Source organism: Pinus tabuliformis, chromosome 1_1 (assembly GCF_031772625.1).
Source record: "Pinus tabuliformis cultivar Carrire ecotype Pingquan chromosome 1_1, CPIR1, whole genome shotgun sequence".
NCBI classification, from domain to species: Eukaryota; Viridiplantae; Streptophyta; class Pinopsida; order Pinales; family Pinaceae; genus Pinus; species Pinus tabuliformis.
Window position 1 is genome coordinate 164,744,324 of NC_142297.1, and position 12,213 is coordinate 164,756,536.

The window sequence follows — 12,213 nt, forward strand, 5'->3', positions numbered from 1 at the left end:
AACTTTATCGGGTCCGCTACATATATCGCAATCGGCAGTCGCAGCTTCCCGATGGCCGATGGATGATTCACCTGCAGATGCGATATGTTATAAAGCTATGTTACAATCGGACCATTGGGTATGTGGCATATATCGCAATCGGCACTTTTGAAGTGGCAAGGCCTTAAGCACTTGCGATATGTCAAATGCGACATAACAATAGACCAAACTGCATTGTTGCATCGGGTCCGTAACATTCATTGCAATCGGGGCTCGCAAGAGTGACAACCCTTTGGGTATTACGATATGCGAGTACCGATAGAGCAGATGCGATATAATATTAAACCTTCCATAATGTTGTCGTCAGGTCCACACATATATATCGTTGTCGAGGGTTTGGGGTGATACATAACCGAACCAACCAATTATCATATTGCCAATATATATATATATATAGATATAGATATATATATATATGTATATATATATATATATGTATATATATGTATATATAGATATCTATATATATCTATACCACCTCTATACTCCAATATATACATATTTCTCCTCTCCGATAGTGTTTTCAGATACAACTATGATTTCTGATATGTATATATATATATATATATATATATATGAGTTTTCTACCTCTGATAGTGTATATAGCCTATATATATGTGTTTGCACTCTGATAGTGTATTTGCATGCATATACCCCTTTTGTGGCATATATTGCTCCCGATAGTGTATTCATTGGCATCCATTGCTCCCGGTGCTCCTGATATGCCTCCAATAGCTCTGTTTTGCTCCTCCGATTACTTCATTTGCTCTTCCAATGGCTCTATTTTCTCCTCCGATCTGTTCTTCTTTGGCATATATATATGGCTCCTCCTATAGCTCTGATAGCTCTGTTTTTCCTCCTCTGGCATGTTAACTCCTATTTTTTATGACTTCTTCCTCTCGGTTCTTCTTAGGCATGTATTGCATGCAATGCTACTCCAATGTCTTCCTTTGGCTTTGCAATGTCTTTCAATGACCTCCTCTTGATACCTTCATACCTTGATGGCTTATGCCTTTTTTGATATGCCTCTCTTGCTCTGATATTCTACAATACTCTTGAGCATAAGTGATAGATTTGATATGCCTCCTTTGTTAACTCCTCCGTTAACAGACTCTTACTCATGGCTTGGCTATCCTGATGGCCTTACTCTTGTCTCTTCTTGGAGTTGTTCTGCTTCCCCTTCATGGACCATCTAGTATCTAGAATATCTCCATATTTACATCAATGACAACCTAGGTCAACAATCTCCCCGTTTGTTATTGATAGCAATATTCTTCTTCTCTCCCCCTTTGGTATCAATGGCAAAGGAGTGCTCTGGGACTCCCCCTATCAAACTGCTTCTGCTCTTCATGAATGGTAGGTCTTCATGGGTCTGTGACTCCCCCTATCATAGTGCTCTTCTTTTTACTCAAGATATAAGGATTGATGCTTTATCACCAATTAGCACATTATTCCCTCTTCATGTCTCAGAACTACTTTATCATGGCTTCAACAATTCTTAATATGCTCTACTTCAATGCTTTCAATCATATTTAAAATAGCCATACACCAAGTGTCCAAGTCCAGGTTTTTATGCTTCAATCCATATTGTTGTCTCCACAGTCAGAATTGAGAGGCCTTCATAGTCCGAATCAAGAGAAAATGCCACTGAAATTGTCTTTCTTCTTATCTTTCTTCAGAACTGAGTTCCTTTGTGTTTCTGTGCTTCTCCTCAAGTCACTGCCATCCAGATTTCAACATCATTTCATTTAGCTGAAATGGTGAGAGGTTGTGACTCACTGTTTCTATATAGCTTAATACCATATCATGTCCAGCAGTTTTTCCCTTTAATTCTATTATAACCCTCGTATAATGGAAATATACCCAAACACACGAGAACTTTCATTTTCACTTTTCCATAGCCTTGGCATGTTTATCGATGCTTACCTTTTTCTGAATCAATCCTCCACCATAGATCCTACCATCCCATCCAACGATTGATATTAGACCCGACCAACAAAGCTGCTCGGTGATCCTGCACTATAGATCAAAACTGTATTTGATCCAACACTCGACAACGATATCAGGTGAGCTATATGCACGAGGATTACCTGCCTGATGAGGCGTTTTCCTTTCTCCTTCTCCTGCCACGTGTTGGTCGATGAATGGTATCGAGTGATCAGCCCTAAATACCACTTACAGTCTTGAGTCTGCCCGAAAACTGCTACCACTGTTACAAACCCGCCAGTTAGCTGTTGAACGCGGATATGATGTCAAATTAAGAATTGTTGCTATATTTTCTAAGTGACCTGTATTAGCATAAGTTATATTTGACCGCACAACATTCTTGTTTCTATGAGCCATCTTTTCCTTATGTTCTTGTACATATGTCTGCAAGTTATTTCCACTAGCAGATTTAGATATCCAGTCTGTGACTGTCTTTTAAATACATTTGTTGATTTGCATCTTCATGCAATGCTTCAATTTTGTTCTATGTTGTCAGCTGCTCTTACTTCAAACTCCATTCTAGATGTATCTATTTGTTTGAATGTTGCCTCTATTTGTGTCCATAATTTACTTGTTCTCACATTAAAACCCTGAGTCAAGACATTTAACATCTATAATATCAGCACCATAGTTATTTGCCCTATTTCTCTAGTATTATATGACCTTCTCTGTTGCTCCAGATACTACTTAGTGATTAAGTGGAAAGCATCTTCAACAATAGTCCAAAGAATGGTTACAGGATCATGTTCTTCCATGGAGTATTCCTGAGAAATGATCTTTATCAAAGAATGATTGTTAATACAGCTCAGCAAGGATTTTATAAGGACCCTTTCACTAATAGCTTCTGCAATAATGATCAAGAATAACAGGCTCCCCCTAACTGTATGCATCATATCTTTTGGCAGAGTCTTCCCATCAAATGCTTAGATTGTCAAAATTCAGGCTAATGACATGTGTTGTTGGTTGGAGAGTTCAAGGGACTTTCGGATTGTATTTTCTTCCTTCTCCATACTTGTGCAACTTTCTTCTTTTGCATGGTTCTAGTTTGTGTGAGAGCCCAAGTTAAGTTACAATCATGTGCCATATGACCAATGTTATGACACATGAAGCATTCTACATTGTTCATGAATAAGGATTCATGATTTCTTCCTGCAAAATTATTTCTTGGAGATTGTTGGGGACCATAACATCTATCTTTATGATATGCTTTACAGTCTATTGCCATGTGGCCAAAGTTTGTATAAGAATAACAATAACTAAAAAATGAACTTTGGTACCTGGGAGATGGAGATTTCCTTGATGTACTTCTGAAGCATTTCTGCCTTGATATTCTTTGATGATAACCATTGCCTCTCGCATATTTGACATTATCTACATTTCTTCTTGGAGCAAGATTTCTTCTTCGAGTAGGATTTCTTCTTGGAGTAGGATTTCTTCCATTGTAGCCTTGATATTTCTCCTTGTCTTCATTGGAACTGGGAACATCACCATTTCTTTATGGCTTCTTCACATCCCTTTTGTTTTAAGTATTATCATTCTTGGTTGAGGATTCACCTGCATACCCGAGACCTGATTTATCAAATGGACATCTGTGATAGTTGAGCATGTCATCCAAGGCTTGAGAGCTCTTCAAGATTTTTTTTCATCCCTTCAACCTTTTTCCTGAGGAAGACAATCTCTTCTTCCAATATTTCACACTCATTAGTCTTCTTACCAAGTTCTTTCTCAGTTTCTTCCTTGATACAAGTAGCTTCATCCACTTCTATTTTGAGGGAGATGATATCTGACTTCGTTTTGAAGATTTCTTCATTGTTTGTTTGACTTCACTCCATTTCTTCCTTGATCCTTGTAGCTTTAGGTTTCGGCCTTGAGAAGTTTGATGTTAGATTTTAATTTGAAGATCTCTTCATCCTTTGCATTTAGTTGACAGATCATGCTGTTTCTTCCTTTCCTGCTTCATCATTCTATCCTTCCATGATTTCCAATGCTTCCATTGTGTTCTCATATCCTTGTGCTTGTTTCCTTGCTTCTTGTAATTGAGATTTGAGAGAGGAGACCTCTACCTTGTACTGACCAATCTCTTCTTCAAGTTTGTTCAAGCTCTTGCGCCTTTGTTCAAGTTGACTTGAAAAGGTATCTTCCCGTTTCTTTGCTTTATCCAATTGATTTGTCATGGATATGATTTATTCATGATGCTTTCTTTTGCTTTGATGAAATTCCTTCTCAAGCTTAGCAAGCTCTTCATCCCTTTCTTGTACTTGAAGCTTGACAAGGTCAACTGTATCTGTTATTTGGTCTTGGTCACCAGCTAGTGCTATCTTCTTAAGTTCCTAATTTTCCTTTTTCAAACTGTTAATCTCTTCCATGGCTCCAACCTCTAGAGATATGTACAAGAACATAAGGAAAAGATGGCTCATAGAAAGGAGAATGTTGTGCGGTCAAATATAACTTATGCTAATACAGGTCTTTTACATATCTCTGCAAGTTATGGACTTTTGTGAGGCTCCAACCTCTAGAGTTCCAACTTTGTTTTGCCAAGGTAACAATCTTGGTCTTAGGAGCACCAAATCCCAAGCACTTCAATCCTTCCAGTTCTTGAGACACCAGTCCCAAGGACACCAACCCTTCCTACTTCTAAGGCACCAATTCCAAAGACTCCAATCCTTCTTACTTCTGAGGCATCAACCCCAAGGACTCTGATCCTTCTTACTTCTGAGGCACCAAAACCAAGGGTTCCAACCCAATCTTAGCAAGGCATGTTTGATAGTAATGTTCTGGTGTTAGAACTCTTCTTTATTGAGTTCTGTTTGTTTACAGTTTCACTTTAGCCTCCATGCTACAACATCAATGACAATCAGTCTTCTTATGAAAGAGTCTTAGCAACTCTTCATACTGTCCACACAAAGTCTCCAATAGATGACCTCTGATAATGTCTCTACACAGCTTTAGTGAGTCTACTATTAGCTGCACTAAGCTCTGCATAAGAACCAACTTTCTATTCAAGCATCTGTTCTTACTATCACAGTAAATGCTTCAGCATAACTGCGTCTTTGTTGGCTACTTCTCCTTCAAACAATGTTAGATAAAACTTTATTCATTACATTACAGAATTATTCTTCAAACAGCATTGCATACCTGATCAGTTCTTTCACAGGGTAACATGATTAGCTGAGAAGCTCACCCTCTGCCCTGTTGGTCCTTCGGCCCTTTTCTGCTCTGCTGGACCCCACAATTAGCTTTGTTTCCTCCAGCCTTTTCAACAACTCAACCATCTTTTCAACGCATCATATTCTCTTTTTTTCCTGTTTTATGCATTCTTGATGCCTTAGACTGTCGGTTTCCTTCTCCGTTGGCTCTTTGGCTTCCTCCTTGGTCTCGGTAGTTTCCTTTACCTCGCTTGATCCTTCGGCTTCCCTCCTTGGTCGTTGTGGCTTCCTCTGTCTCTTCATGCTCACCAAGATTCCTGGGACACATTGATTCAATGGCGAGGACCAGATACATAGAGAAAAGCTGCTGCATATTAAAACTGCAACAAAGACTCCCTTTTTAATGATAATAGGAATACACAAAGAGACTGTACCAATCAGGATGGTCCCTGCCTGCCACATCACCATCACAATCGCACCCAGCATCGTTCAGGCCTCCTAAACTATCGGAAGAATTTCTTAATGCATTTTTGCCTTCAAACCCCGCAAAATGCAAATATTCAAATACATAGGAATATATGAGAAAAACAATCGAAAAGCTAAAGGCCAGACTTCAAATTTGTTACGCCCGCATTTATAAATTTATCAGATCCGCTACATATATCGCAATCGGTAGTCGCAGCTTCCCGATGGCTGATGGTCGATTCACTTGCAGATGCGATATGATATAAAGTTGTGTTAAAATCAGACCATCGAGTCTGCGAAATATATCGCAATTGGCACTTTTGAAGCGGCACTTGGGATGGGACTGCACCATCACTGGTTTTACCACTGGTGTTGTCGGTTTTGTGGTCTCAACACCAAAAAATGGTGAGAAGAAAACACGAATCAGGGTTCCTGATGAGCCCCAGAAATGGGTAACTATATGGGCTCATTCTGCCTATTATTTTCATTTAATCCACCATTCTCAATAGTTTTGTGCATGTTTTTGAATATATTTATTTCAAAAGATTGAATCGGGATAGTCACTTTACCACATAGTCTAATGAGTGTTTATTGCATATTTTTGGACATTTTTGGACAAGGACCAGGCATTTATGAGCAAATCAGTAGCCAAAATCGAGGAAACTGGGCTTAAGACTTATAGGAGGGGTATCTCCTGCATTAATGACCCCTTCCTCGAGTTCTCCACCAGCAGCTCAGAGTTCAAAGGCCCATAATGATGATCCAAAGGGGCAGCCGAGCAAGTCTAGTAGAAGTTGTTGTTATCTTCAGTTTAGGCAGTCGAGTTCCTTAAGTTTAGGAGGATTGTTGGGAATACCCACTTGTATAAATAATAAGGCTTCAAGCCCTAGTAGGTTAGCCATTTCATAGTCTATTTCACACTTTTGTGCAGCCGTGTACTTAGCTCATTTTCGAGTTGTTTTTGCAGACAGTTTTGTGATGTAACTATTATTTTTTTATCAATGAAGATGAATCGAGCTTTGAACCGGCACTAATATTTTCTAGAGGATTGTAGCTCTTGGGTTAGGGCCCAACCCAACTTCCCAGCACCTCCTTTGTGTATTTATATGTTTCCTTCTTGCATTCATAAGCCGATTTCTATTGTTTAGGTTAAATCTTGCTTTGGTAAAATAGGTTGTTTTTTATGGTTAAATTAGTCGTTCTTGCTTCATGTTGCTTAAATAGTTTGCTGTAGTAACAAAGAAAGACCCAAAAAGGCTACCAGCAGGTCTTGATCCCCTTTCTCCCTCCTTGGGACCATGAATTGAGGATAAGGCACTACCGCTGCCACCAAAAACACAATTTTTTCCTTTCATGCCATTGCTAGTGTGATTTTTTGAGTTGGAGAAGTTGATATTTGTTTAGATTCACATGCTTAGACCATTTCATGTTCATTTAGCATGGCTTTCTCTCACAACTCTCTTTTCATAAAGTTTTGTTCAGCAATACTCTGTTTTTAGGGCAGATTTTAGGTCAAATTAAACAAACTTTGTTTTTCGATTCTTGCTTGGGTCGGTTTTAAAAAGTAGGTGTGCAGCTCACTTGAAGAACATTCTAGCTTGTCATCCCTCCATAGCATAACCTGTACGAGCTCATCTCTCAAGATCTCCCCCACTGATTCACCACATTTCGCCAAACTGCCCTAATTTCTACATTTTTCACAAAGTCGGTTTCTTACCTTTTGAACAAATCCAACCATCTCTTTCATTCTTCATCTTCAACAACAGAGTCCTAGACCCTCCAACACCTTCATCCAACCTTCATTCCCATTTTCCCATTAATTTTCCACCTTCAAACCTCCAAAAACCACTTTTGCCCTTCTCCTGTAGATCCCCTGCAACCTCCTGTAGAAGTTCATACGAGTGATTTTTCGAAGTCTGATCCCAATGGAAGTCTCCAAAAGGGTGCTAGGGACTTCTTAGGACCTCCCCACATCTTCCTCTCCATCTGCAAAAGCCAACTCCATTTTCCTTTGCCACCGAACCACTACACAATCACAATCAGTCAAATCACAAGCATAATAAATCCCCACGAAAATACTCAAAATTGCAAAAGGATGATTTCTTTCCATTTCTCTTCAGAAGTAGCTTGAATAAATTCAATTTACATTTTCAGTAATCAATGGCACCCATTTCAGTAGTTTCAGTCTCTTTTCTTGCAAAATTATGGTTTGTTAGGGTTTGCTAGGGTTTGAGTTCCATTTCAGTTCTCATTCTCGTTCTACAAGTAGAATAGCCCCTATAGAATTAGTCTTCTGCCATAACAGTAAAAGCTTCTTCTGAGAACTCACATAAGTTACCTTAAGCTCCTAGCGAACTTGTGCCAGCTGATCAAGTGATAGCTTGCAGTAAGAGCTAGTACTTGTGCATACAACACCGTTGCTTCCAAGTTTATTATGAACTACCAGGTTGATAAAAGTAAAGAAGTAAGCCCCAGGAGTTGCAGCATTATTGTTGCAATACTGGGGCTCACCACTCTTTTTGGCGCCGTTGCTGGGGAAGCGTCAGAGTATTTTGTGATTACTATTTTTCTTCTATTTTCTACTGCAACATTCTGCTAAGTAGTTTATTTCAGCAAGAGTCGATTAGACATTTCCTGCTTTCATTTCAATTCTGCAATTTAAATTTCAGCAAGATTAGATTATACATTTTCTTCTTTCATTTAAATTCTACATTTTCAATTTTAGCAACAGTAGATTAGACATTTCTTTCTTTCTTTTCAATTCTACAATTTTAATTTCAGCAAGTGTAGATTAGACATTTCCTGCTTTCATTTCAACTCTGCAATTTCATTTCAGCAAAGTAGATTAGTCATCTCTTGCTTTCATTTCAATTTTGCCATTTTCATTTCAGCAAGGTTCATTTTAGTTAGTTGCAATTTTCTATTCAATCCATTTCAGTTTTGCAGGTACAAGCAGAAAATGAAACACAAAAATCACCCAAAAAAAGAGATTTCCTTTCATTCCTCGTAGGAATAGAGACAACTCCGGAAAATTCCATCCCAACACCCCTAACACATCACTGAGTCACGCTTCTCTCTTCTTTGGTGGCAGTGATCTAGAAGATTCTATAGGTGAACCTCCAGAGATATACGAAGATCCTATAACAGAAGAAGAGCAAGAAACCATTCCTCCTGAGACCATGGCTGAAAACAGAAACATTAGAGGGAATGGGGAAAGAATAGAAGGTGCCTTTCCTATCCAAGAGACCAATGGGGACACGAAAATGAAAAACATAAGTCCTTTAGCCTTACCTCACTTCCATGGACTGACTACCGAAGATCCTGATACTTTCTTTTTTGAATTTGTTGTTCTCTATCGAACTTATGACTATGCAGAAGACGAGCAAAAGTTGAAACTATTTCCTTCTACCCTCAAGGATGCAGCCTTGCTCTGGTTCATGGGGTTACCTGGAAACAATATCACAACTTGGGCTCAGATGCAGCAAGAATTTAATAAGAAATACCGGGACTATTGCAGGTCAAAGGAAACCGAGGAAGAAATGTTTCGAATGACCATGGTTAGTGATGAATCTTTATAAGACTATGAAGAAAAGTTTCAACTCAGTTATAAAAGGGCCAGGTGCACACTTGACCCTAAATCTCTGAAGTTGGTTCTGCTTAGAGGAGTCCCTGAAGACCTTCTAGATACCCTCCATTTTTTGGCTGGGGGAGACATCTACCAACTACCTTATGATGACATAAAGACTGTGTTTAGAAACCATTCCAGGTCAATTAGGAAGAGAGGTAGGGGAAGTCAACCATTAGCCAGTACCTCGACATCCAGTTCATCCCTTAGAAACAAACTTGAGAATCGGCTGGAAGATTTCAAGAGCGAGGTGAGGTAGACTCTTTCCATGTAAATGGATACCTTGCATATCAAAAGAAAACAAGAGGAAGTCGAGAGAGCTTTGGCCATATTTTGTCCCAAGTGCACGAGAAAGCATCCTAGGAATGAATGTCCACTGCACTCTATAGAAGTGTGTGTAGTCTATGAACAAGACCATCCTATGAATCAGTGCCCTTCCTTGCCCAGAATCAAAGCTGCATATCAAGGGGTTGAAGGGGCCACTGAACCACTCTATTTCATGAACCAAAGGAGGCCACATGGACCCAGACCTTACCAGCAGGGAATGAAAGGGACCTCTCAGAGCAATTACAACCCCAATCAAGCCACTTCCATGCCTTCTTGGGGTCCCCCTGCTCATCCTTCCTGGTCCACACCCCCTCCTTGGTCATATCCTCCTCAATACCAGGCTCTTCCAGTTGCTCACTCATTTCACTCCTATGCTCAGCCACAACCTCAGTGGAATGCACCTCATCAGGGGTGGAGGCCCCAGTACAAATCTCCTCCCACTCTTTTGCCTCCACCACATACTCAACCACAACCATTACCTCCTACTCCTCCAGGACAACCCCAAATACCTGCTCAACTGAACCCGAACCCCAAAAACTGATAGGCCCAGCAGGTATATAGTGGGGAAACATCATGCCCAACCTATGTTGTGGAGATTCAGGAGATTAAACTACGATCTGGGAAGGTTCTCCCAGATAGCCAACCTCCTCCTAAGGAGGATGAGGAAGAAAAATAGGAAAGTGAACCCAAAGTCATTCCACCCTTTCCTAAGAGACCAACTAGAACCACAAAACCGACCCCAGAAGAAACTGAACTTCTAGGAGAACTGAAACAGTTATGTGTAAAAATACCACTTCTCCAATCCATAAAGGATGTGCCTATATACAAAAAGATGATCAAGGAGAAGTGCTTCAAACACCCATGCAGGCGAAAGAGAGATGCCCCAAATATCAATGTCATAGGACAACTGTCCGACCTGATGTTACGACAAGTAATTTGTCTGAAATATTTAGACCCTGGGAGTCTTGTAGTCGATGTCCACATCAATGGCAGCATAATCCCCCATACCTTGATTGATCTAGGGGCTGCCATTAATGTGATGACCAGGGACACTATGCTCAAACTCAACCTTCAGGGTTCCCTAAGAAAGACCTCAACAGTACTGTAGTTAGCAGACCGCTCCACCGTTACCCCTGAGGGGATTGTGGAAAATGTCATGGTCTCTATTGATTCCTAGGGGTACCCTGCTGATTTCCTAGTTCTCCAACCAAAGGCAAAGCTCATTGGGTATCCTCTCATCCTAGGAAGACCTTGGTTGGCTACCGCAGATGCCTACATCAGTTGTCAAGCTGGGAACATGACAATCAAGAATGGGCATATGTCCAAACAACTAGTCCTCTATCCTCCTACCCAACCTCTGATCGAACATGATTTACCTCTCTGTTTGGAGGAGGAAGATGAGGATGAAGTCTATTCCACACCATTGTGTACAGTAGAAGCTACCATGGGGGGCCCACAAACCGAGGATGACCTTATTGAGAACCTGATTCAGAATCAACCCCCTAGTGTGTTGCCCTTAGAAGAGCTAGTGGAAGAAACCCAAGCTAATTCTTTGGTTGATCTCTATGTGGCTGATCTAACCTCCCTCTAAGTTAAGAACGTGGAATTTGGCCCAGAAAAAACTTTGAAGATCAACTCGTCCCTGCTCGCCTCTCAGGAGAAAGAACTGTGTATCTTATTGAAGAATCACTTGAATGCTTTTGCTTAGAGTTATAAGGAGATGAAAGGAGTCCACCCTTCCATCTGTACTCATCACATTTACATTAAGGAAGATTTTAAACCAGTTAGGCAACCTCAAAGGAGGATGAATCCAGCCCTTAAGGACGTTGCCAAAGAAGAACTGCAAAAATTTCTGCATGCAGGATTCATCTACCCCATCTCTAATAGCGAATAGGTTTCTCCTTTGGTGCTAGTGCCAAAGAGAAACGGGAAGTGGAGAATCTGTGTAGATTATTGGGAACTAAACAAGGCCACCAAGAAAGACCATTTCTCTTTTCCTTTCATAGATCAAGTGTTAGATGCTTTGGCAAGGAAGAAGTTCTTCTCCTTCCTAGATGGGTTTAGCGGGTACAACCAGATCCAAATTAGCCCAAAAGACCAAGATAAGATCACTTTCACTTGTCCATGGGGTAATTTTTCATACCGGGTCCTTCCTTTTGGGTTATGTAATGCTCTCGCCACTTTCCAGAGGGAAGTACTGAGCATATTTGCTGAACTGGTTCATGACTCAGTGGAGATATATATGGATGACTTTACCCCTTATGGTTCTAACTTCCAGGAAGCTTTGACTAACCTGGGAAAAGTTTTAGCAAAGTGTATTGAAATGAACCTGTCCCTCAGTCCTGAAAAATGTGAATTCCTGATGACTGAAGGGACTATGCTAGGTCATACAATTTCTTAGCAAGGATTACTGGTGGATCCCAACAAGATTTCTATCATCCAAAGGGTCTCACCTCCTCAAAAGGTAAGAGATGTTCAGAGTTTTCTAGGCTTAGCAGGGTATTATAGAAGATTGATTAAGGATTTTAGTAAGCTAGCCTCTCCATTATTTGGTCTTTTGGGAAAAGATGCTGAGTTTATAAGGACTGACAACTGTCAAGAGGCTCTGGATGCCTTAAAAGGTAA